General features: G+C 46.2%; 1 protein-coding gene across 3 annotated transcripts in view; it reads right to left on the bottom strand.

Moving 5' to 3' along the window:
* SGMS1 (sphingomyelin synthase 1) overlaps window positions 1-27,306 on the bottom strand; it is a 91,833-nt gene that overhangs the window by 63,220 nt on the left and 1,307 nt on the right. The window contains exon 2 of one of the 3 annotated variants that reach the window (XM_072803720.1): window positions 26,395-26,509. The exons of the other annotated variants lie outside the window; for them this stretch is intronic. The gene's annotated coding sequence lies outside the window, so the exon portion shown is untranslated. The remainder of the gene's footprint in view (window positions 1-26,394; window positions 26,510-27,306) is intronic. 3 annotated transcript variants of the gene reach the window in all.

The following is a 27,306-nucleotide window of genomic DNA, read 5'->3' as shown; positions in this document are numbered from 1 at the left end:
TGCCGTTGGGTTATCCATTAACTTTCAAATTGTGGGTTTTCTCAGAAGGTGTGGTCTTTAAAAAGGTCTGAGCAAATTCTGGTGCCAGGAATTATGAAACAGACATCAAAGTAAATCCGAGGTTATATGAAATAAATACACAATAGGAAAAAACCTCAATTCTCTAGCGCTGCCTGTGTATCTTGCCTTACGTCGAGTCTAACATATCTCAAGGGCAGGAAAGCCAATCAAGCTTGACCCCAACGTTGAGGCTCTCAGAGCCAGCGCTGTCTTGTTCTAGGCTTTTGCTTCTCCTTCAACACCGAAGAGGTTAAAGTAATAACCGGTATGAAGCTTTCCTAACTAAAAAGAACAGTTAACTGAACTTAACAACCAGCTCCTAAAGTCACGTGAGGAGCCAAATGAACAAATCCCTGTACTAGCTAATGACCCTTTATGAACTAATGATCATATGCACAGCAGTGTTGTCATCTGTGTGGGCTCCCTTCAGGTTTTACAAACAGGGAGTGCTCTGCCGAAGCACCTGCGCCTGCCACAAGGGCTGGTTCATGCCTGGCCATGGAGCTTCTTCCTCTGGTAGAGAGACACGGGAGGCATCAGGCCCCGCGGGGGCTGCTGCATCCGCACCCTGCTCCCCCCAGCCACCTTTTTGTGATCACATCCTAAATAACACCTTTGTGAGGGACAGCTAGGTCCAGTACGCGGAGTGTTGGCAATTTCAGGATGGGATTCACAGTAAAAACCATGTTGAACAAGTTGCTGGGGTTGGCCCCCGGAGACTCGCCATTGCTGGTTCCCTTCCGGGGAGCAGGTGTAGTGTGCCGCCTCCCCACCCCCCACCCCCGGGCTCCAGGCAGTGTGTGGTGGCTGAGCGCCACTCCCTGCCAGCGGCAGCGGCTACCACAGGGCCAGATGACGCTGCTCCCGCTGGTCAACCCGTAATGCTTACCAAGACTCAGTGATACCTGCCTCCAAACCTGTTCATGAAGGTCGTGCTGGTTTCTGTTATCACCTAATCCAACTCAATACTGATAACGGAATTTGAGTCTGGAAACAAAGTGTGCTGTTGTTTCTATAAAAAATAAACATAGCTAGAACAGACTGCTGCCCAATGAGGTGTGATCCAGACCACACTTAATATTCTGAGGGAAATGGGTGGCTTAAAATGCCGATGGGTTCAGTACTGGGCAGCCTGGGACAGTCTGCTGTGCTGGCACTATGAGTGTGCTTCTCTGGGGGGACCCAACACAGAGCACCAGTCAGAGGACCTGCGTCCAGAGAAATGGTCCCGATGCCACGTGAAAGACTGGCCACTTCTGAACACTGATGTTTCCAAGTCTAACAAAATGTTTATGGTGGGCATCTGTCATTTTTTACCACTTGTGCTCTCCACTGATTAATCATGCAACTCCAGGTGCCACCTGTACTCGACAAGACTCTCTAAGAAACCACACCGGGGTCCAGACCCTTGTATTTTCCTCTTTCCTTGATGAAGATCTGGAACAAAAATGAGAGGCAGACAGTTTGCCCTGATGAAATCTCAGCCCCCTTTCAGTGGCCGGCGACCTCTGGAGTCTGTCTCCCTTCTGAAGCTGTGCAGAGCAGGGACCCAGTGCCCCCCGTCTGGTGGCCAAGGTTAAACACCGCCTCTTCTCTTTTCTCTGCATTTACAACCCAAACTGACTCATACAAGTATGCCAAGCTCGGAGTGGAGCAAAGCGAGGCAGAGGTCAATTCGCACTACAAGGTGTGTTTCCCTTCCCCAGGACACTGTGCGTCAGAAGATCCATCTCCACTCACCCACCTGTAAGCAGTGGCAGCTCAAGAGTAGACAGGGAGTAAAAAAACTTCAGTACCATGGAAGGGGTAATATGGGAACCAGACACTAAAGGGAAAGGTTAGTCTTATGGCAAGCCGGTTACAAAGAACTGGATTCATTTTTGAAAGATTTTATTTATTTATTCACAAGAAACACACAGAGAGAGGCAGAGACACAGGCAGAGGGAGAAGCAGGCTCCATGCAGGAAGCCCAATGTGGGACTCGATCCTGGGACCCCAGGATCAGGACCTGAGCCAAAGGCAGACATTCAACCACTGAGCCACCCAGGTGTCCTGAAAGAGCTGGATTTAAACTCTATGATTTTGGGAAAGTTGACTTTTCTAAGCCAGTCTCTTTATATATAAAACCTAAGGATACCACTTCTTAGGATTGAACGAGATAAAGGGTTGCAAAGCACTTACTACGGTGCAGGCACATAGCAGGTGCTCAATAAATCATGGCTGCCCCCACACCCAAGATGACAGGGAACCCAAAATGGCATCTTTTTTTACACTTTCCCTCTCGATTTGAGAACTCCTCAAATCACGGAGCCTCAAAACATGAACATCAGCTGCCTGATTCATGTTATCACATTTACTCAAGATTACTGTGCAGGAAGATCAAGAGCAACGAACAGCCCGTGGATTTATTCCGCGTGTGGCCATGCTCCAGCGCATCCTGCAGTGCATGTCGCCACCTGAGATCTCGGGGTGGCTGCAGGGCTGAGAGCTGAGTGGTCCCGTGCAAACAGCAGGCACTCGCCCTGCTGCACGGGTGGCGCACGAGCCTCAGCCCCCGGGAGCCCCGCGCGGCGTCTGCTTCCACGGCCCTGCCTGCTGTGCGAGAAGGCTCTTGAACCCTGGATCGTGCATGTGCCCAGGAAAGCAAGGTGGACGTGCCGGAGGGAGCTGGAGGCGGGTCAGGCTGGCCAGTCTGGCTGCACACCGCGGACCCTGGCTCCGTCCCCTCCCAAGAGACAGAAAACCCTGGTTCGCAAGCGGGGAGAGGCACCGTGAGGCTGGCCGTGCGGGTGGGCCTCTCTGCCCGGGCGCCGGAGTTACGTTTTCTGGATAAACACCAATGCCGGCTCGCGGCCCTGAGGACACTGCCATCCCCGCTTGCCACGCGTGAGACGCCACGCAGCCGTCCCTGTAGCATCCTTCAGGTTCCAGAGGCATTCTCTCTCACAAGGAGACGCTTTCTCCTCCTCGGGTGTTAAGTCCTGATTCACAGAGACGCCGTCCCCAACAGAGGGGGTGTAGGGCCTGCGGAGGGACAGAGGGGCAGTGGTGGCAGGCGGTGACCTGGCTCCCTCTGCTCGCTGCCAGCCCTGACTAGGGAGTGCTGTCTGGGACACACATTTCCAGGCCCTACGCACCAAAGCGTCCCGCCCGGGACTGGGGCTCTGATGTGCTGGCACGCACCTGACCAGGAAACAGCACACGGCGTGCGGCTTTCTCGTTAATAAAAGCCACAGTTACTCTCCCTCAGCTTCTTAACAGGTCTTTGGAAACAGTAAGTTATTTACCTGCAATGACAATCACACATAAACACACATGTACTTCAAATGGAAACCCCAAACACAGATCCTGTACAATCGGGTCCCTAACAGCTCCACAGGCGCCAGGAGCACGCATCTCAAATACTAGAAGGAACTGGCAGGCATGAGATATTGAATTAGATAGAGACATGGAATTATCCTAGATTTTTAAGTTATCAGCTTTTAGGTCAAAAGAGTTTATAAAAGCTAAAAAAAATTGTAATTTTAAGTTTTAGAATTTTTAAATCACTTCAACACTACAGAGTTGCTCAGCCCAGGTGCACGCCTTCCCTACGTGATATGAAGCTGCCGCTCACCGCCCAGAACAGGTTTGGGGTGTCCTGACTCAGAAGAGTCTGGTATCACTTCTTAAAGCTGAGGTTCTGGTAAGCTCTTCCTACACTTTGGCAGTGTCTCCTGTGCAACCGGCACGTATTCAGTTCTCGACTGAACTGAGCCAAGAATCTCCATTACCATCAAGTCACCACATGAAGAAATTAATCAAGCTGAAGATCATCCAACAGATCTCTTTTGATATGTTGAGTATTACTGAGGAGCTCGGCCTCATGACCAAATACACATGCATGTGTGTGTGCGCATGTGCACGCACGTGTGTTCCTGTGTATGTATAAGTAAACATGTGCACATATATCCACACTAAACACGTGCACACATGTAGACGTGTACGGGCACACACGGCTGCACATATGTACTGTGCATATATATACATGCAGGTGTGTACACGCACCCATTTTCCCTCCTCTGCCGCAGAGACTAACCACTTCTGGGGTAATACACGTTATCATCATTCAAGACAGTAATGAGCCTTAACGAACAATTCCAGCCAGGAGTTTTACATGGGCCAAACAGTTCAAAAGAGTAAAAAGAGATATATAACCCGAGGACATGAAATTCGTCAACGTGACGGGCCAGACAAAATGTCCAGACAAGGCAAACCTGTAGAGAGAAAGTATCCGTGGCAGCCCAGGGCTGCACACAGGAATGGGAAGTAGCTGTGAAGGGCACGGGAGAGCTTGGACTGACGCCAATGTTCTAAAACTGGGTGATGGTGCTGGCCGCACAACCCCATAAATTTTTTAACAATCTCTGAAGGGCACGCTTAGAAGAGGTGAATTTGTGGTATGTAGGGCACATCCAAGTAAAATATTTAAGTAACGGGCTGACCACTTGGACTTAGCATTTTGACTGGGACTGGAAAGCAACTAATAAAGGAGGTCTTCCAATCCTGAGTTTGGAGAAGGTTCATCCCGGGATCTTCTAATGGCCCAAATTTCAAAAGAGGTCACTAAATCACAGCACTTTCCTCTAGTACAACATACACGGTGATGCTAAGTGATGGAGGGAGAACGGGGCCACAACAGAAACGTCTGTCACCGCAGGCCATACAATGACAGAATCATGGCACTGTCATCCCCTGACGGTCCTGTAGTTCACGCTCAACAGTCCATTGAAAATATGTCAGATTATGTATGACACATGCAGAAATTTGCATAGGACGCACGGAGCGTAAAGTGCCAAGTGGAAGAGCGCACGTAGTGGGCCATGTAAGAACACGTGTGAATTACCCGTGTATGTGGGACGGGCCTGCGTGCGTACTTGGAAAGATAAATACCAGACTGCTCACCGTGTTTTCCCTCTGGAAGGGGACCTGGCAGGGGAGAGGGGGGTTTTCCCAACAACGTTAAATTAGGGATTTGGAAGAATGGGCACCAAAGTGCTCAGAACGGTTGCCATGCTAGATGGAATTTTTACGGTCATGTTTTTCCTGTTTTTTTCTTATTGGAGAGGAAGGTCAGAATGGGCCTAGATTCAAATCCAGGCTCTGCTGCTTACCTGCCGTGAGGACTTGGGCAAATTTCTCAGCGTCTGAGAACAGGAGACCAACAGCACCTACACAAACCACAGCTGGTGAGGATGAGAGAAGTGTCACAGCAGGCAGCGGGGATGGAGTCCCGCACCCAGCAAGTGCTCCCTGCCGGTGCTCAGCGGCAGGCACACCAATGCCTCATCCCCAGGAAGCAGCTTTATTTTTGTGCGCAAAAAAGAAAGTTATGAAACCAGAGTCAGGGACGTTCTGTTCCATTACCTCCAGTAGGTTCAGTATCAGGAAGCGAGGTATCGGCACCCACTGGAGTCTGGACAGCGGTCAGAGCCCGTCTCACGACCGATGCTGACGTAACCAAGCTCCCCGTGGGACCTGAGGGTACCTGGCCGGGAGGCTCCCCAGTGCCTTGGCTCAAGATGTTGTGACCGCCACCTACAGCAGCCGCCACCACGGCAACTGTGTGCGATGGCAGTAATTAGCTTGTGTGACCAGGCCGCAGCAAGGGAGGCCTGAATCGCAGCTGCTTCGTATAAACACTTAGGCCGAATAATTGACCTCAGTGGGACTCGGGGCCTCGTTGTGAGGCAGACAACAGAAACCAGGGTCAATTACACGCCTCTGAAGCCGGCAGCGGGGAAGACCGTGAACGGTCATGCTCTAGAAACATAGCAAACCTCCACCTGCCTGCAAATCACGGGGCCCTACGTGAGCCCCGTTTCCCGTACCTCTTGCGTAGGAGGTGCTTTCGAGGTCGGCACCTTCACGCCCTTTCCGAGGCACCCTGTCGACCTGCACCGGGCCGGCAGCACTGCTGTTAAGGGAAGGTCCCCTCCACTTGCTGAGTGAGCACAATGGACCCCAATTCTTGCCTTTCTCTCACCCCTGAGGTAGGTATTTCAATCTCCGCCTTTACAAAGGAAGAACAGGGGGCCTGGAGAGACCACCTTCCTTTCTCGGGGACACCTGGGAGTGGCAGCACGGAAAATCAAAGACAGAGACGTCTGTCTGTCTGCAAAGCTGCGGCCTCCCCACCCAGCTGCTGTGGCAAGGGCTTCACACTGACTCCAGCTGCAGAGCATCCCTCAAAAAAGCCTGTACACCCCTCCAATTTTATACCACCCAACCAAACGCACCACACAAGCTCCCGAGACCTCCCTGAAGTATATGCTTTCTGCAACGGCCGCGGCTGATTTTAGCAGCAGCTTTTTCACTGGCTTTGTTTCTCCAAGGCTGACCAGTTCCCAACTGGGCACCACGGTCTCACCTACAGACGCATCCGCGTCCCCACTGGACAAAGTGCAGACACACCTGCTTTCAGAAACTCAGTTTTCCACATAGATTCCATTTGTCTCAGTCATCTGTCCTCCAGTATGAAATGTCAGAGGTGGATGCACAAATGATTTGTCAACCTTTATTTGGTCAACCTGATTTGAAAGCTACAGTCAAGGATGGAAGGTGGATGGGGACACAACAGAACTAACACACCCAAGAAATCGTTCATGAGCTCCCACTGACAAAGCTAGACAGACCTTTTCATTTTTTCTTAAATTTTATTTATTTCTTTGACAGTGAGAAAGCACAGCGGCAGGGGAGAGGAAGGGCAGAGGGAGAGGGAGAGGGAGAGAAGCAGGCTGCCCCCACTGGGCAGGGAGCCCAATGCAGGACTCGATCCCAGGACCCCAGGATCAAGCCCCAGCAGAAGGCAAACGTATCACCCACTGAGCCCCCGGGGCACCCCATACAGACCTTTTTAAACATCTGTTTAATCGTTCATGTTCATTTCCATACATTGTTTAGAGAAGAAAACTGACATCAGGAGATGAACCACCAGGGATCTGTCTGAGCAAAGCTAATGACCTCATTCATCAATACCTTCATGATCCTGTACTGAAATGGGTGCTTCATAAGCACTGGGATCGTTCAAACCAATAGTTGGTTTGCTCACGTTCTGACGGCCAACTATTTTTGTGTTGAATGGCACTGAACAGGGCTCCCAGACGTCAGAGTTTAGCATTAGCTTTCTCAAAAATTAACCTGTTTTACCAGTGCAGGCTTTTGTTTCAGCAAATTCAAATGAATAGAATCAACTGCATTCATAAAACTATGGAGAATAAACGCAGCCATAAGACATCTCAGCTCAAGTCAAATGGCTTGAGTAAGAGGCCATGAGCCTACTAGAAATGAAGATGCCACTGGTATTTTCAAGGAGCCACACCATGTGTCAACCAAGAAAGTATCGTACCATCATACTGACCCTCACTGGACTCCGTGAGAAAGCTTTTCATGTGTCTGAATAAGGTAAATATATAAATACAGATTACCTGAATTGTCAGGAAATCCTTAAACTCTTCCCTGGAGATATTTAATTAAATGAAGAACTAGCAAAATAGCTAGCTTGGACTTAGGCTGAGTCACAGTTCACAGAGTATGTGACAAGCTTTCATACAGTCCATTTCTCTTAACCGGAATCTTACATTTTAAATGTTCAAAGGAGAAGCTTGTTACCTCTAGAAATCTGGAGAGAAATCCGTCTTTCACACATCATTCTGAAATTAGATTTTTTACAATACTGTCTTCCCAACAGTCTCATCACAAGGGAACAGACCCGGTGGTAACACAAAGAGAGTCACCCAAACACCACAGGCCCCAGTGCATGGTCTTCTCCCTCAGTATCCTACACAGTGTTATCACGAGATGAACAGGGTGGTTAAGGACAGGACACGGAAGTCTCCGGACTCCAGGGCTGTAGCATGAGGCAGGTGCACGTCATGCTGACGAAAGCACTCTAACGTGAACCTTTCTGTGAGTTCTCTATTCCTGCTCATCCTCCCTGCACTGCATCCTGCCCTTGTCTCCATCTGTTCACTCCACATCGTATCTCACTTAGGTATCGCTATAGGTGCTGTGGACTCAGACGTGAAGAGGGCCTGCCACTTCCGGCTACCAGGAATGATGTCCGCAAGTGGCAACATTTGGATGTTTGTAGACATGGCTGTTCACAAGCTCGCCTATGCTTCAGAGGCCCCCCATAAGTTGCTGAGGGTCAAGGCAAGTACAGAGTGGGAGGGACACCAGCTCCATCACTCCTTCAGGGTCGTCTTGTTGTTAAGTAAGATGCTACAGGGTCTCAGGGCTGTGGGACATACTGATGGGACATACATTCCCATCTATGGGAATAATCATTTGTCCCAAACTACAACTACTCAGCCTTAAAAACAGTAGAAAGCCTGGCAAAGTTTTCTCAACCCACATGCTTTTTTAAATTTCTTTTTAAAAAGAACATGTTTAAAAATCTTTACACCAAAACAAAAATAACGTTGGGCATCTGGGTGACTCAGTGTTTGAGTGCCTTTGGATCAGGTCATGATCCTGAGGTCCTGGGATCCAGTCCTGCATCAGGCTCCTCGCTTAACGGGGAATCTGCTTCTTCCTCTGCCTCTCCACCCTGCTCGTGTTTTCTCCCTCAGATAAATAAATAAAATTTTTACAAAATAAAATAAAACACTAAAAACAATATTTTTAATGAATGCTTTCAGAAGAGAGTGGGAAAATACATTTGCAACACGTGAAATACAACTAAGTTTTCTAATTTAAAATGAGCTCATATAAGTAGATATGAGAAAGACAAGAATCCTACAGGAAAGAAAAAGAGGTAAACGAAGCCAAAGGGGGAAGAGAACGCAAAGCCACATGCAGGAGCATGCAACTGATCGAAAGAAACTCAACAGGCTAAGGAACCTATGAGAAGATCCTAAACCTGTAGTCAAAGATAAACAAGTAAAAACAAAGAGATAACATTTCTAACTTACCAGATTGGCAAAAATGCCAAAGCCTGGTGATGGGACGGTGCTGGCAGGGGCGTGGGAAAGAGACAACCGTGGTAAAAGAAAATCAATGCGTGTGACCTCTGTGGAGTGCAATTTGGTAATGTCTGTTAAAGTTTATAATGCATTTATCAGCTGAACCAGCAATCTCACCGTTAGGGATTTAACCTACAGATACACTGGCGAGATGATTATTTGCGAAAAGGCCGACTGTAGCAACTCCCAACAGTAACCACAACTCCTCCCTGCAAACACCTGGCAATTACTAAAACAGCCCGAGATAAGGCACAGGTGAAATTAATTACCATCCGTTACCGCACATCCGTATCACGGAACTGTGTATGCATCATATTAAAGAATAAGGAAGATCTGGATGTGAGGGCGATCTGGCTGCGACATCTGTCACCCCATTGATCGCCAGGGTTGATTCGGCTGATCTGGCTGGCTAGGCGGGTGTCCCCTTCCTCCCTCACCGCTCCATGTGCGTCCCTCCCGAAGCTGCGCGCTCGGTCGAAGAGGACGACCATCCCCGATAGAGGAGGACCGTTCTTCGGTCAAGGGTATACGAGTAGCTGCGCTCCCCTGCTAGAACCTCCAAACAAGCTCTCAAAGAATAAGGAAGATCTGTGTGTAGGGACAAGGTCTCTAAAAACAGGAAAAGTACAAAAAAAAAAAAGCCAGAAAAATATGTATATTTAATTCCTTTATTAAAGAATGTAAAAAGCAGAGAGCCACAAATGTAGGTATGTGCCAAAATCATTTTTTGTTTCCTGGAAGAAATCACAAGAAATGTTAATAATAGTTATATTTGAAGGGAGGCTTTTTTCCTGTCCCTTTCCATACTATGTGTATATTACCACATACATGTACTACTTTTATTTATTTTCAACATTATCAGGTGTCACCTAAATGTAAGAGCATGGGCAGTTATCCTCTCAGTACTGTTTTTCAACAAAATCTAACTGAAAACAAAACAAAACAAAACAAAATTTAAGTTTATAGGCCTTAACACCTGAACCTCCCAAAAAGTATTTAGGGAGTGAAGGCCTTTTAGGAGAGTTCTGAGGGAGAAAAATAGAACAAAATACAAAACAAAACGGACAAGGCATCATGGCTCAACAGCAACAAGGACAAGGCTGAGTATTTCTCCCTTTCTAATGTTTTCAACAAAATGAGAAATTACACATTGCATGGAGTTAGGGGGCAAGGAGTCACAAACCAATCCAGCAGTTCAAAGCCATTACGAAGGAAACAGTCGTGATGGGAAAGGTTTAAAGAGCTCTTCTGGAAGAATGATTCTTCTAGATTCGCAAGGAGGCAGGAATGAAATGCAGTAGCAACTAAATGAAAACCCATCATGGACAAATAAAACTCTAGCCCTATGGTGTATCAGAAAAACCTCCGGCAAATATTTATAAAGCCTAAGAGATAAAAATCTCAAATTGTATTACTTCACATGCCATTACCATCCTGGGTTGTACCAAACACCTTCATGGGCTCCCTCGACAAGCCCGGGATGTCATCTGCTGGATGGCACTTCACACATGTGGCACTGATTCCCGATTACCCATGTACTTACCCAAGGTTTAAGAGGCAAACAATAGAAAAGAAAATTAAAGCAGCTTAATCCTCAATAGGCCCCTTGTGGGAAGTCACGGAGATAACAAGGTAATGAAACCACACATGGTGCAGGGGAAGACGGGAAACCACCCACACGTGTGTACGTGTGTCCCACTGCCTGGCTGAATGAAAGAAACATAAAGACTCTGAGAAAAAAGGTGGGATCCCCCACCCTGTGCCCTTCTCAGCCACAAACTCACACTTTATAGCCTGATCGGCAAAAACTGGATCTGGGTCTCTCAAGCACGTGTTCTATCTGCTGGCTAGTTTTGCCAGTAGAAGGAAGTTTCTGGAAAGACTGCCATGCAGAAGGAAGGAGCAAAGATTCCTGGGTCTAGGGTGCCCCCTCAGCAGCCTCCTTCTGCAGCGCCTGCCTCTGATAGCTTTGTGGTCGGTGGGCTGTCTCCAGTTGGACGTTGCTCCGAGGACAACTCTCCCAGGCACCCAGCAACTTCTGTGCCAGATGGCCGGTCACAGGCCATCCCCTCCCACACGGTCTGGGTCTGGGTCTGGTCCAGCTCTCGAGGGTGCGTGAGGTGTGGCCTCTTCCTTGCTCCCTAGGGTCCATTATTCCTATACCCTATAGAGTTCCATTTACTTTCTATTAGCTAATCCATTATCATTCCAACCCCTTGCCATAACTAAATATTCTTTAATTTTTTAAAATAATGTGTGTGAGTGTTTATGTCATTGGCCTGCTTTTTCCATTTGGTGGTTACTTCGAGGTTTTTAATTTTTCAGTTTAATTGCTATGGCAATTATTATGGTTAACCTCCCATAGTTCTTATTGTGTCAATATTTTTATTTTCTCCTATGTTTCCTTTTCTCAATTTTACTTTTTTACTGAAGTATAATTAACCTACGATGTTTTATTAGTTGTAGGTGTATAATACAGTGAGTCAAAGATTCTATACATTACTCAGTGCTCATCACAGTAAGTGTACTCTTAATCCCCTTCATCTAATCCATCTATTTTATTATTATAGCTATTAATTCTTAAAGCATTCCCTGCTCAAACCTCGTTCCTGTTCGAATGACTATCTGGCTTTTGCTCCCAGATGGCCCTGACTTTGGGGGCACTGACCCACCCCCTCAACCTACCAGCACTCCTGCTGGAGGTCCTGTGGCAAACTACACACGTGAAAGAAAGAGCAAGAATTGTTCCCGTTCTCTGCCTACCTCCATGGCCTTGTATCACCTCACCTCTCTTACCCTGAGTCCGCTTGCATCTCAGAAATGATGATGATGATGGGTCTCAGTACTACCGACAGTGTAAAGTTGTGAGGATTTAGTGAGGCTAGCACAGACACGGCATGAACCCAGTACCCAGCACATCTTATCTGACTTTAAACATGCCGCGGCTTCCCCTACCTAGAGCCCTGATGCATGGAGCGCCAGCGCCCAGACCTGCTGACTCCTCCATGCTCCAGGGATCAAGAAAGATTAAGAGATCAGAAAACACAGCGAAAAAGAAAGAGAGAAACAAAACCCCATGAACCTCTCCCTTACTTTTCATGAAAAGTAATTTTCACAATAAAATTCTAAAGAACAGTCCTATCCAAAAAAAGGTAAGAAGGGCCATGATTTTTCAGCTGTAGTCAAATTGTTCTCATACCAAAGTCATGTCGGCATTCTGGGGAACCCAGAATGTCAGCTGTCTAGCCACTAAATGGAATCAACAGCAAATTTATTCATGACTGAGAATAGTAGTACCTCCCTCCAAAGAGCAGAGATGAGGCCTGCCCACACTGAGCACAGCTCTCAAATGGATTACAGGACAGGAGAGAGAGAACAAAACACAAGGTTTAAATTAGAGATCTCTGCAAGGATTTCATGCTATGAAACACAGCTAAACGCCTTAAATTGTGACTGCTCACCGTTTGCTCATTTACTTGGTGAACATGTTTGTTCACTGAATGCATACTCCCTGCTAGGCACAAGTTTACTATTACCATAGCCATCATATAAGTCAGGACAGTGGTGGGCTTAGGGTAGAAAACATAAAAATGAAACTGAACTTTAAAATCTCTAGGAGATTTCAGTAAACTTAAATACTAAGAGCAAAACGTCCATGATCCAAAGCTGATGGCATACCAGAACTCGATTTATTTTCAATTTCTGTACAGTCAAGACAGTATTTTCAGTTGGATGTTCTTTTCAGAGCCTTCTCCTTCTCCCTCATTTTGGCCAAAACGACAAACTGCAGGGATCCCGAGAAGACAGAGCTCATGATAACTGGACTAGTGCAGACAGTTATGTACTGAATCCTAGCAAACTCCCCCAGAAGATCCCTTCGCTGATCCCCCAGCTGCCTCCCACTCATCCTTCTTGCTCTGGTACAGGGACTTCCAAGATTCTTCACCCTCCCTGCCCACTTGGAGAGGACTGGCTTCTATCTTTGTAATTTGGTGGCCACAAACATTCTTTTAAAAAACACCAAAAGTCTGACACTGAGGTCCGGGAAGATGGTGGCAGAGTGGGAGGTCCCTAGGCTCCACTTGTCCTATGAACACAACTAGGTTAACTATCAAATCATCCTACAAACCCCAGAAATTGACCTAAAGATGGGCAGAAGAAAACTCCATGACTAAACCTGGAGAAGAGACCGTATCAAAGAAGGTTTAAGAGAGACACGGATTCCAGGTGCTGTGGAGGGGAGGGAGCCATGGTCGGGGAGGACAGTGAGACAGCACACAGGGGAATGTTTCCCCATAGCCACTGGCTTGGAAAGTGAGAGGGCCTGTATTTCATGATTTTTAGCAACAAGCAGGGCTTAAAACCTGGTGTTGTAAAGATCAGCAGGCTTGGCTGGGATAGAACCTGGAGGGCACTGCACTGCTCTTGGAGACAAAGCAGCCAAACAACCTGGGGGCAGATGACATGGAAACGCCTGGGGCAGACAGGGGCAGATGCTTCGATCTTCTCAGAGCATCTGCCCAGAGCATCTGCCCCAGAGGCAGCCTTCAGGGAGATGCTTCTCCGGGAACATGGCAGTTCACTTGTGCCATGTCCTCCCCATCCCACAGCATAAACACAGAGAACCTGCAGGAAGCAGTGCAGCACCTACACTGGCTGCCTCATCTGCTTACACCGAGTCCCCCTGTGCCTTTGTGGGATTGTACTTCTCAGTCAAGCCCGCCTCACTCCCAGCGCAGTGGGCCCGTCCCCCAAGAAGACCAGCACAAACTGATGCCCACACCAAGCCTCCCCACCAGAGAGTTCTGCAGGGCCTCAGATCTGCTGGAGGTGGTGTCAGGGCTCATTTCACAAGCACCTACAGCACATCTAGTTAAAGCTCGCCACATACAGGCCAGTGACCAAACACTGCTCACAAACGCAAGGAGAGCCTCTGCAGATGACTGGCCTGAAGGATAGAGCAGCCACAACACAACACCAGAGCTCATGCAGTACACACCTGGGACACTCCCTGAAGCACCAGGCCCTGGGCACTACATGACCTCTTCTTTTTAAGACCATTACTTTGAGGAGCAGGAGATACAACAGGCTTTTCTAACATACAGAAGGCCGGGACTTTGACAACCATGACAGAGGAATTTATCCCAAATGAAAGGACATGAGACCATAGCCAGATATCTAAGTGAAACAGATGTAGTAATATGCCTGATGGAGAATTTAAAGCAATGATCATAAGCATACTCACTGGGCTTGAGAAAAGAAGGCATCACTGAGACTACTACCACAGAGATAAAAAGAGTTGAAAAAGAATCAATTAGAGATGAAGGATAAATACAATAAACGAGATGGGAAATAGGCTTGAGGGAATGAACAGCAGGCTGAAAAAAGGAAAGGAACAAACTAATGACTTAGAAAACAAAATAATGGAAAAAACCAAAACTGAATAAAAGAGAGAATTATAGAACAATGAGAATAGACTTGAGGAACTCAGTGACTCCATCAAACATACTAACATTTGTATTATAGGAGTCCTGGAAGAAAAGCGAGAAAGGGGGTTGAAAATTTATTTGAGAAAATCATAACTGAAAACCTCCCTAATCTGGAGAAACAGACATCCAGATCCAGGAGGAACAGAAACGCTCATCAAATTCAACAATAGCAAGCCAACACCAAGACATACTGTAATTACATTTGCAAAACAGAGTGATAAAAAAATCGTAAAAGCATCAAGACAAACCTCCTTAACTAACAAGAGAACACACATAAGGTTAGCAGGAGATCTCTCTACAGAAACTTGGCAGGCCAGGAGAGAGTGGCAGGATATATTCAAAGTGCTGAATGGGAAAAATCTGCAGCCAAAAATACAATATCCAGCAAGGCTACTGTTCAGGAGAGAGAGAGAGAGAGAGAGAGATGGAGTTTCCCAAACACACAAAAATTAAAGGAGTTCATGACCACAAACCAGCCCTTCAAGAAATACTACAGGAGACTCTGGGTGGAAAGGAAAGAACGTAAGTTAGATTATGAAGGTAGGAAACAGAAAATCAGTAAAAATTAATATTTCTATTAAGAAATCAGCCAAGGAACTCACAAAATAAAAGAGGATGTAAAATATGAGAATACCTAAAACGCGGGGGAGGAGAGGAGTAAAGAATAGGTTCAAAAGTAAATGACCAACAATTTTACATAGACTGGTCCATGCAGAAGCTACCATATACAAAGTTAATGATAACCACAAATCAAAAACTAATAAATATGGAAAGAATAAAGAGAAAGAAGTAAAAATATATCACTAAACAAAACCAGCAAACTATGAGACAGAAAAAAATAAGAAAGGATCAGAGGAAATCTCCAGAAACAACCACAAAACAAGTAATAAAATGGCAATAAATACATAGCTATCAATAATCACTCTGAATGGATTAAACACTCTAATCAAATGATATAGGGTTGTCAGAATAGATAAGAAACCCAAGATTCATCTATATGCTATTGGCAAGAGACTTACTTTACCTAAAGACACCTGCAGATTAAAAGTGAGGGGAAGGAGAAACATTTATCATAAAAATCGATGTCGTAACAAAGCCAGAATAACACTTATACTGAGCAGACTAGACTTTAATGCAAAGACTATAACAGAAAACAAAGAAGGGCATTATATAATAATAAAGGGGACAATCCAACAAGAAGGTCTAATAGTTGTAAATATTTATGCACTAAACTTGGGAGCACCCAAATATATAAAACAATTAATTAATAACAAACATAAAGGGAATAATCAATAGTATAATAATAGTAGGGGAACTTAACCCCCTACTCACAGCAATGGAAAGATCATCTAAACAGAAAATCAATACGGAAACAATGGCTTTGAATGACACTGGACCAGATGGACTTCACAGATATATTCAGAACATTCCATCCTAAAACACCACAATGCACATTCTTTCTAAGTGTACATGGAACGTTCTCCAGAACAGATCACATATTAGGCCACAAAACAGGTCTCAACAAATTCAAGACTATCAAAGTCATATCCTGATTCTTTTCTGACCACAGTGTTATGAAACTTGAAGTCAACCATAAGAAAAAATTTGGAAGCAGCACCAATACATGGAGGATGAATATCATGCTACTAAACAATGAATGGGTCAAGCAGAAAATTAAAGAAGAAATTTTTAAAAATACATGGAAACAAATTAAAATACATGGTCCAAAACTTTTGGGATGTAGCAAAAGCGGTCCTAAGAGAGAAGTATACAGCAACATAGGCCCATCCCAAGAAGAAAGAAAAATCTCAAATAAACAAGCTGACCTTATAATGAAAAGAGATAGAAAAATAACAAAGCCTAAAGCTAGCAGAAGGAAGGAAATAATAATGATTAGAGCATAAATAAATGATATAGAAACTAAAAAAGCAAGAGAACAGATGAAACCAAAACTAGTTCTTTGAAAAAATTAATAAAGCTGATAAGCCTCCAGCAAGACTTATCAAAAAGAAAAAGACCCAGATAAATGAAATCACAAATGAGAAAGGAGAAAGACCAACACCACAGAAATCAAACATTTATAAGAGATTATTATGAAACACTATATGCCAGCAAATTGAACAACCTGGAAGACATGGATAAATTCCTGGAAACATATAAATCCCCAAAACTAGAAAAGGAGAAAATAGAAAATGTCAAAAGACTAATTACCAGCAATGAAATTCAATCACTAATCAAAAGACTCCCAACAATGAAAGTCCAGGCCCAGGTGGCTTCACACGCAAATTTAAAGAGTTAATATTTATTCTTCTCAAACTACTCCAAAAATAGAAAAGAAGGAAAACTTCCAAATTCATTCTACAAGGCCAGCATTACCCTGATTTCAAAACCAGATAAAGACATCACCAAAAACCAGAACTACAGGCCAACATCCTTGCTGAACACAGATGCAAAAATCCTCAAAATACTAGCAAACAAAAGCCAACAATGCATTAAAAAATCATTTACCACAATCACATGGGATTTATTCCTGGGATGCAAGGGTGGTTCAATATTCACAAATCAATGTAATTAATGTACCATATTAAAAAGAGAAAGGGTAAGAACCACTGTGATCTTTTCAATAGACACAGAAAAAGCATCTGATGAAGTACAACATCCATTCATGATAAAAACTCTCAACAAAGTAGGTTTAGAAGGAACATACCTCAACATAATAAAGGCCATATATGAAAAACCCACAGCTGATATCAACCAAAATGGGATAAAATCTGAAAGCCTTTCCTTTATAGTCAAGAAGACAGGCATGTCCACTCACCACTTTTATTCAACATTGCACTGGAAGTCCTAGCCACAGCAAGCAGACAACAAAAAGAGATAAAAGGCGTCCAAATCATCAAAGAAAAAGTATAACTTTCACTACTTGCAGAGGAAATGATACTATATTTAGAAAACCCAAAAGAACTCCACCAATAAACGAATTCAGTTGAGTCACAGGATACACAATCAACATTCAGAAATCGGTTGCATTCCTACACACCAATAATGAGGTAGCAGAAAGAGAAATTAAGAAAACAATCTCATCTACAATTACACCAGAAATTATAACATACCTAGGAATCAACCTAACCAAAGAGGTGAAAGACCTGTACTCTGAAACTATAAGACACTGATGGAAGAAATTGAAGATGACACAACAAAATGAAAAAACATTCCATGTTCATGAATTGGGAATACACTGTTAAAATGTCTCTACTTAAAAAAAAATAAAAAAATAATAAATAAAAAAATAATAAAATAAAATGTCTCTACTACCCAAAGCAATCTGCACATTTAATGCAATCTCTATCAAAATACCTACCGCACCTTTCACAGAACGAGAACAAACAATCCTAAAATCTGTATGGAACCACAAAAAACTGAGTAGTCAAAACAATCTTGGAAAAAAAAAAAAAAAAGTCAAGCGGGAGACATCACAATTCCAGACTTCAAGGTGTATTACAGAGCTGTCGTCATCAAAAACAGTATGGTACTGGCACAAAGACAGACACATAGTTGAATGGAACAGAAAACCCAGAAATGAACCCACAATTATATGGTCAACTCATCTTTGACAAAGCAGCAAATAATATCCGATGGGAAAAGGACAGTCTCTGCAACAAATGGTGTTGGAAAAACTGGACGGACACGTGCAGAAGAATGAAAGTGGACCATTCTCTTTCACCACACACAAAAATGGTTTCACCATAAACTCAAAATGGATTAAAGACCTAAATGTGAGACAGGAAACTATAAAAGTCCTTGGAAGAGAGCACAGGCAGTAATTTCTCTGACATCGGCCACAGCAACTGTTTTCTAAATATGTCTCTTAAGGCAAGGGATACAAAGGCAAGAATAAACTATTGGGACTTCATCAAAATAAAGTTTCTACACTGTGAAGTAAGCAATCAATACAACTAAAAAGGCTACATACCGAGTGGGAGAAGATGTTTACAAATGACATCCAGTAAAGGATCAGTATCCAAAATACATAAAGAACTTATAAAACTCAACACTCAAAAAATGAATAATCCAATTTAAAAATGGGCACAAGACATGAACAGACATTCTCCAAAGATGACACCCAGATGGCCAACAGACATGTGCAAAGATGCTCAACATCACTGACCATCAGGGAAATACAAATCAAAACCACAATGAGATATCACCTCACACTTGTCAGAATGGCTGAAATCAAAAATGCAATAAACAACAGGTGTCGGTGAGAATGAGGCGCAAGGGGAAACCTCTTACACTGTTGGTGGGAATGCAAACAGGTGCAACCACTGTGGAAAACAGTATGAAGGGTCCTCAAAAAGTTCAAAATAGAACTAGCCTGTGATCCATCAATTGCACTAGTAGGTATCTACCCAAAGAATTAAAAAGAAAAAAAGAAAGAAAAAACTAATTCAAAGGGATACATGTGCCCCGATGTTATGTTTACAGCAGCACTAGCTACAATAGCCAAATTATGAAAATAGCCAGGTGTCCACAGACTGATGAATGGATAAAGAAGATGTGTTGTATACACATGGTGAAATATTACTCAGCCATAAAAAAGAATGAAACCTTGCCATTTGCAATGACATAGATGGATCTAAAGAGTATAATGCCAAATCAGTCAGAGAAAGACAAATACCATATGATTTCACTCACACATGGTTTTTAACAAAATAAATGGGCAAAGGTTAAAAAAAGAATAGAGGCAAACCAGGAAACAGACTCTTACTGTAGACAACACACTGATGGTCGGGGCGGGGGTGTAAACAGGTGATGGGGATGAAGGAGGGCACCTGTTGTGATGAGCACGGGGTGATGTATGGAAGTGCTGCCTCACTATATTGTATACCTGAAACTAACATCACACCATATGTTAACTAAGTGAAATTTAAATAAGAACTTAAAAAAATGAATATCTGTTAAGAAACCTTCCAAACAACACACTTCAGTGAGTTTTCAACCAATTTGTTAGATTCCTAAAAATGCACTCACTATGTGCCCGGGGCTTGGAATACCAAGTCGCATGCGACACAGTCCCTGCCCCCAAGGAGTTCATAATTCATCTCTGGAGAAACACAGTTAATGCCATTTGCTCACGGACATATGAAGAAGTGCTTCACTCACTGTGCATGCCTGAAGGAGGGCGGCACAGGAGCTGACCCTACACGTAAGAGGAGCTCAGCTCACAGACGGGGTGGTGTCCGTCCTGAGCCTGTTGGCCCCAAGACTCAGCCCTTCCTGTCCCCGACTGCTGGCTTTACCCCCCGGGAAGGGCCAGTGGGAGGCACAGAGGAAGACCTACAAAGAAAGCAGAAGCTGCCAGAAGCACATCTCACTTCCCTCTGCTGACCTCTCAGAATGTCCTCTGTGGCTTCATCCCCTGCCTGCCCATCACAGGCTCCCCCGTCGGTTCGTCCAGCCCAAGGCCACAAGGACCTGTGGTTTCGGGCTTTCTCCATGCCCCTGCTCACCTCACCCGTGGAAGCCACGTCACTCCATGAGGGTAGGGTACCGAACACCTGAATGCAGTGAGTGCAACTAAGAGACAGAACTCTTCATTTTCATGTATTTAATGTAAATGTCTGGACGTGGCCAGCGGCTTAGGGTTCTAGACAGCAAAGCATGGCCCACGGTCATCCCCACTGCAGGGAAGGGGTGCTGCTGGCATTTTATGTGCTTGGTGGGCAACGGGCAGGTGTAGACAGTCGCAGAGTAGAAGCATCAGCCTCTCTGACTCTATTCACAGTGTAAGAATACAGCGACTCCCAGCCCCCTCCCGACCCTCCACCCACACAGACACACAATTTGTTCAGATAATTTAGCTACCATATTTTCAAATACTAAAGCTCCCTGGAACACAGTGGCGGCTGATGAAGGAAGTTGGAGGGCATGGTGGCAGCTGAGGAGAGGCCTGAGTGTGGAATCCAGGGCCGGGAAGGGGAGGAGCTCTCGGTGGAGGGTGGAGCTCGAGGACAGGATTCCATAGTCTTCCACCCGGTGGGCATAGTGCCCACCTTTCCCTGCCCGCCGCCCCCCCCCCTCCCGGGAGGATTTCCTTGTAGTCTTCCTGGGACTCCCTGGTTTCCCTAAGACATACTTCTGGCCACCCTGGCACTGCAGACACTGTGAGAGGCAGTCCCTCTGTCTGGGCTGGACACTTTGAACTTCTGTATCTCTACCCTTGACCAGGACATGATCAGTAAATGATATCGGGCTCCTGACTCTCCGGAGAATTCTGCTCCTGGAAGCAAAGGCTAAGGATTTAAACGGACGCACCCGGGCCACTAGACTGGTATTTCCCCAGCAACTGCTCAGCACTACAAACATCAGGGTCACAACTGCAGAAGTCTCAGTACACCAGAGTGAATAGAGGAATGTTAAAAGGACAGTCTTATGTGAGTACATTTTTAAAGTACCATGGCTTCCGGAACCCCAATGCCCAAAAGACTGGGGCATATTATCTCAACAGCCAAATAAAAGTAGCCTTCTTTTATTTAAAACTCTACTTTTGTCTATTTAAAATCTGTAAGAATCTTAGTGACACAAAACCATGAAAAACTTCAGTGAAATTCTGGCCAGGAGCTGCTCTGACTGGGGACTTCTACAGAGGGTTGGTAATCCTTGCAATTTAAATGAGAATCACAGGATATGCTAACCAGCAGGGTAGGAGTTGGTGAGTTTACACCGTAACTATAACAATGGACTCGGGTTTGCTTTACTCATGCTCACATGAGTCACTCACACAGCAGAACACATTTCCAGCATGAATAAGCACTCAGTTACACTCATTTTTCTTCTCAACATTGTCTAGAAGGCCAAGGAAAGTACCAGCTGTCTGACGGTCATCACTCTTGCGTTAGCCATCAGAGAAAAGGGCACTCGGGCTGGTGTTTCCGGCGCTCTGGCCCCTTAACCTTGTGATCCATCGACAGGGTGATCAGGAGATGGTATGTGCTCACGGGGATGTTCAGAGAAGCACAATTCACATGGAGCCCAGAGAGCAATCAGGGAACGCATAGGGGGCAGGGGACAGAATCACGCTGTCCCCGTGCGGCCCAACACCCCACTGCAAGGTCGGGGCGGGCTCTGCCGTGCTGATTTGATAAGTTGAAAAGTGCAGGGACAGCCCCAGCCCAGGGCCAGGCTCCCCCTGCAGACCTCGGGCTGCAAGAGAGGCAGGGCAGCTCCCCCCCGCCCCCACCCGGCCACAGGCTCCATGTCTACACACTCCCCTCCAAAGGCCATTTCAGAAGACCACCTGGAACCAAGTGCTAACTCTGCTGGAGGAGCCGAGCGGCTCTGCACTTCACTCTACCTTCGCTGAGCTCCAGGCCCTGCAGGTGTTTTACTTGTCCAGTCGTCTTTTCCAAGTCAGAAAGGGCAAGGGGTCTACGCTCTCATGGGGTACCCACAGCCCAGCCACACTCACAGTGAAAACCAGCGATTCCCAGGAAGTGAGGGCTTTCCACACGCACTTGTCTGGGAGGGGAGCAACCTCTCTTCAAAGGGCAAACTACACCCACTGAATAGACTTAGCAGATCAAAGAATTCTTGAAGCGCCAAGTTTAGAGGAGGTAAGCACACAGGCTGGGCAAAGGGCAACACCCTCGCACTCTACTGTGACATCTTCAATCTCCTCTTCCTTCTATGTCTAAAACGCACCTGGGCCTTTTGGAGGGACTCTAGTTTCAAAACGCAAAGAAATCTATCTTAACGTGTGCTGACCCAGCACCAGTCTACAACCGGGGATCTTGGCAGCAAACAGTGCAGAGCTCCACCGGGTGGATGACGCCTTCAAGGATGTTCGACACTCGGACAGCAGCTCGTGGACTTGCTAGTCTCACCCACATCCGTGAAGGCAAAGCCACAGGGATGAACCCGCAGCAGAGAAATCATCTCATCTGCTTTCAAGAACCATGCTCACTGGGACCACCTAAAATTGTCATTGGTCTGTCCTCTCTTTCGTCAACTAGTAACAGGACGTTTGGCCTGGCTTGACGGTCAAACTCTTGCCTTCTGACCCCACCGAGGCGTACAACTCCGTGTCCCTGGTTCAGGACTCGGGCACAACCACTGAGGTATTTCGTCAAGTTGCTTTAAACCCAGCAGCACTGGGACAGCCGGAGATCATGAGTCTAGAGCCTCGCCTTGCGTCTGTGCGGCCTGGAGCTTAGCTCAGCAAAGGCCTCCAAGGGCTGCAGGCTTAGTCTGGGTTACACATTTCTCAGAAGTGGCTTCTGATCCCCCCATTCCTATTCCACGAGCCACTCAGGCTGTGACCGCCGCACTGCCCCCTGGGGCTGCCACTGCTGGAGTGGCGTGTCGTCGGTCCTTGGCTCCAAGGGCAAAGCCTTCCGGACACCCAGCCAGAGGCAGGCTGCTGGTGGAGGCACGCAGACATGTGCCCCACATGAGGCTCACCTCCCGCGTTCGTAAGATGGCAACGACTCCATCCACTGCAGCAGGGACTCTGAGTAAGAAAATAACATTTCTTCAAACTTCACTAACTTCAATCCTCCGACCTGCATAAGAGCCTCTCTCTCTAAGCCAGGGAACTTTTTTTTCACTGCTGCGGGTCTCACTGCTCGCCTCCTGGACACCAACAGAGCTGCAACATTTCCTCCCTCTACAGAGGAGACAGCAGGTGGGCGTACACACAGTGGACCAGTGGACAGCGTGGACAGCTTTCCACCCCAGGCTCATCTCAAAGAAAAAACAAAACAAAACAAAATCACCCTGAAGTCAAATGCGTCAACTTTCAGCTGACCTCAGGGATGTGCTACACGCTGCCACAGGCAGCCAGGACAGCTGGAGAGCAGAGGGGCTCGTGGATGGCTCCAGACTCTACCTCCCTGGCTGGGGCACCAGTGGGGGTGACAGGAAGAGTCATCACAGGAAAGCTTTGCTTCGTCTTTTGTGGGGAGGCTGAGTGGGTCCAGGAAGCCGCTAAGTCTGCAAAGTTGACACTTGTGAACAGACGGCTGGGTGTGTGTCTTATGTCTCAAGGCACTAGAAAATACATGAAGAAACCCTAACATTGAGGAGGAGCATGAAGAAACAGAGTTAATCAGCCTGCTTGAGAACAACAAAGGTGGCAAGTTTTTCCAGTGAAGCAATGCACAAACACAAAGATGCTACTCTTGGCTGCTTCCAGCCCCGTGAGGAGCGGGACTGTGTTGTGCTTCTGTCCTCAGGGCATGTCCCATCCTTCCCTGCAGGGCCACTGTTTAACATGTCCAAAGACAGAACCTCTCCTGAGTTCTGACGACCAGAACTTTTCAGGTTTTCTTAAAGATTTTAGTTATGAGAGAGAGAGAGAGAGAGAGAGAGAGAGAGAGAGAGAGAGAGAGGTGCAGAGACACAGGCAGCGGGAGAAGCAGGGAGCCCGACGTGGGACTCAAGCCCGGGTCTCCAGGATCACGCCCTGGGCCGAAGGCAGACACTCAACCGCTGAGCCCCCCAGGCATCCCTCCTTTTCAGCTTTATCTTGAAACTATCACAAGTGCACTTTCTTTATGCATCCGCTCTCCAAGGCTTACATTTTCACAACCATCAGTTAATCTCATGACCAAAAAGGAAAAGTTAATTTGAAAAACAATGGCTAACGATGGTGCCTGAGTGGCACTGCAAGATTTACACAGGAGTCCCGTCACTCTTATGAAACAGAGACTGGCTTTTCACAGATGAAGAAACCTGTCTCGATCACAGAGCAGGTTAAATCAGTACAGCTGGGATGCAAGCACGGGCTTATCTGACTCTCCCATCACGGTAATGTCTTCCTCTAGGGAACAGAGCAAACGCTGCAGTTGATAACGATATATGCTGCCCGCATCTGCAGATTCCAGCACGCATTAGCTCACAAAGGCCCTTCATAAACATCCCCTTAAAGCTACTCTGTGATGCTGCTAAAGCAAAGACTCGCAGTCAAATTTCACAGAGACACATACACTGGAGTGAAGCGAAGGTTTCTTCCCATCAGCACGGCACTACTGACGTTGGGACGGGACAGTTCCTCGCTGGGGAGCCTGTCCTGTGCACTGTGGCCTCCGCCCACCCGATGCCCGATGCCAGCAGCACGCCTCCCCGTCACCCCAGAACACCTTGGAGCTTAGCTGAGCGCCTGAGCCCACATCACGGGTTCGTCATCGTACTGGTACCAAGAAAGAGCTCTTCCAGAGCCTAGTTCGATGGAGACTGAAGGGTACCAAGCTACGGCTCCTTAAGAGAAAGCACCTGTGAGACAGGCTGCAAGATGCAGGACTGAGAACAGGACCAGCTGTGCCTCACTGGCAGGATGCAAGCGCCATCCCTCAGCTTCTACACGGGAGTACGCGCAGCCCCCGTGTCTTCAACCTCTGTTCAAGCTTCCTAGACCCTCGCCCAAACGTGATTGCCCCGTTCTGGGCCCACATTTGCACACAGACCAAGAAACGGACACGACGCTGCCCAAAGCAGCAAAAGGAGGAACCACCACAGAAGACTAGCACCAACACTTCAGGTTTGTAAAGCCCTTGACCTGGATTACCTATGTCATCCTTCAACATCTCCGACAACCATAAGGAGGCAGTATTATCTGCCACTTTATGAACGGGCTGAGGAAGGGAGCACTCAAATAACCTACCGGAGGTCAAGCCAGAGTCCTTGTTTTTTTTTAGTTTTGTTTTGTTTTTAAGATTTTATTTATTGATTGGAGAGGAACAGGAGGAGAGGGAGGGACCGGGTGAGGGGCTGAGCGTCCAGACCATGACCTGAGCCACGCAGAAGCCCCCCAGTCCCTGTTCTTAACCACTGCCTACAGTGCCTCAGAGAACCCTGGGCTGTCCCCCACCTGGTTCTAAATTCTCTACGTCTACTCCTGGAGGAGTTTCCACCTCCAGTCACGTCAACTGCCCCACGGTGCTGGTACCTAGCAAGCCTGACCATCCCTCTGTGGAACGGCAAACCCAAACCTACTTATCTATACTGCTGTCCAACCTACACTCGTCCACCTTGAGTAAAGAACATGCAGCACTCTGTTAAACGTCTGGCTGAAGCAGACCTGTCATCATGTGTGGCAACGCTGATGTACCTGTCCAGTAACTACCAAAAAAGAAATAAGGTCAGATGGAGACGAGTGATGCTGCACACCAGTCATCACCCCTCTTTCTAAATCGATCCCCATCCGCCTTTCCAAAAATGTCATTTACAATTCTGCTAGTTACTAACATAAGTCCTGAATATCGAGTTTCCAGGATTTACCATGTCCCCAGTTTTGAAAATCAAGCTGCCTGCCACACTTCCTCCTCTCCATGGTTTTCATAAGATTACCCCCAAGTGGTTTGATCATCACACTGGCATGTGCTTTCAACATCCTCAAGAACTCAAGTCACGTAACGCAGCTAGGACGTAGAGAGGTTTAGGGAGGAGGCCACAGCATTCTTATTTTGCTTTAGGAAGTAGGTGGGTGTTCTGTGTCAAATAGATGGTGCCAGTCATGAGGTGGGGTGTGGGCAACACCCGGTTTTTGGCAGAGATGTTGGAGCTCATGGCAGTCCCTACGACGGTGACACTGTTCTCTTTCATTATAACCTCCCAAAAGCTGGCCCAGCAGATGGACCCTTGCGGTATCGGCTGCCCCTGGCGAGACACATGGAGACTTTCTCACCTTCATCCAGCAAGAAAAGTTCCAGCACTCACAGAGTGTGCCGTCTATGACCTCACAGTTCTTAACAAAGAGGTTCAACACTAACTTAAGTGCCAATAAACAATTTAAAAGCATTTCGATATACGTAGCACAGAAGATCCCGCCGGTGTGCACTCACAGCGCAACGCTGGACATCCGTGGCCCCAGCTGCTTGGTTCAATGATCAGGGAATGCCTGGGTTGTACTTTGTGAGTGAGGAGCAGGAATGAGATGCAAGTCCAGAACTAAAAGGGCTTCAGGGAAAAAAAAGAAGGAGGTCACCCCCAAGTTGACAACCGTTAGGCCGCCAAGTGTGTTAATAGGCTCATCAAGAACAGGGCTCGCTTAGTTAATATTTAAAAACCATGAGCTCCCAGAGTAAATGCACTATTCCTTGAACTTTGATATCCTGGCATGAGGGCAACAAGGAGCTTTTAAAATTACCAAAATAATAATAATAAAATAATAATAATAATAAATAATAATAATAATAATAATAATAAAGAATCTGCTTTAAATGAAGAAACTTCTCTGGATCACTTCATGCAGAAAAATTAACGCTATGTTAGGAGTAATTGAAGCCACATGGGAAAAATAAAATCTCAAACGCTGTCTTCCAGTTTAATTATAAAACCTTGCCAAAGCTGCTGCTTCTACTATAAAATGAAGATAATAATACCCCCCTCTCTCAGTATTATTGTAGGAATTAAATGAGGTAGTGGGTGCAAAGCATCTGACTGCCTGATAAAAGTGCATCCTTAAATGTTCGGCTCTGTCACAGGATTAGGTAAAACTTGAATCAAAATCTAATCATCAGTTTAGATCTTAGACATCCTAGAGATTTAACAGAGTATTTTCCCATTCTCACAGCCCGATGGGATTTTCCCACTACCCCAGTGGATTTCAACACCACAGGCTGTTTCTCAAAAGAACGGGTGTCCCCAGTCCCTCCCATGCACGCCGAGGCACTTGATGAGTTAAACTCAAAGCAGCAGAGCTGAACAAGCCTTCCAGCCTGGAAACAGCGCTCCTAGGAGTTCAAAGAGTAACT

Source organism: Canis lupus, chromosome 27 (genome assembly GCF_048164855.1).
Source record: "Canis lupus baileyi chromosome 27, mCanLup2.hap1, whole genome shotgun sequence".
Lineage (NCBI taxonomy): Eukaryota > Metazoa > Chordata > Mammalia > Carnivora > Canidae > Canis > Canis lupus.
This window is presented reverse-complemented; position numbering and strand designations above follow the sequence as displayed.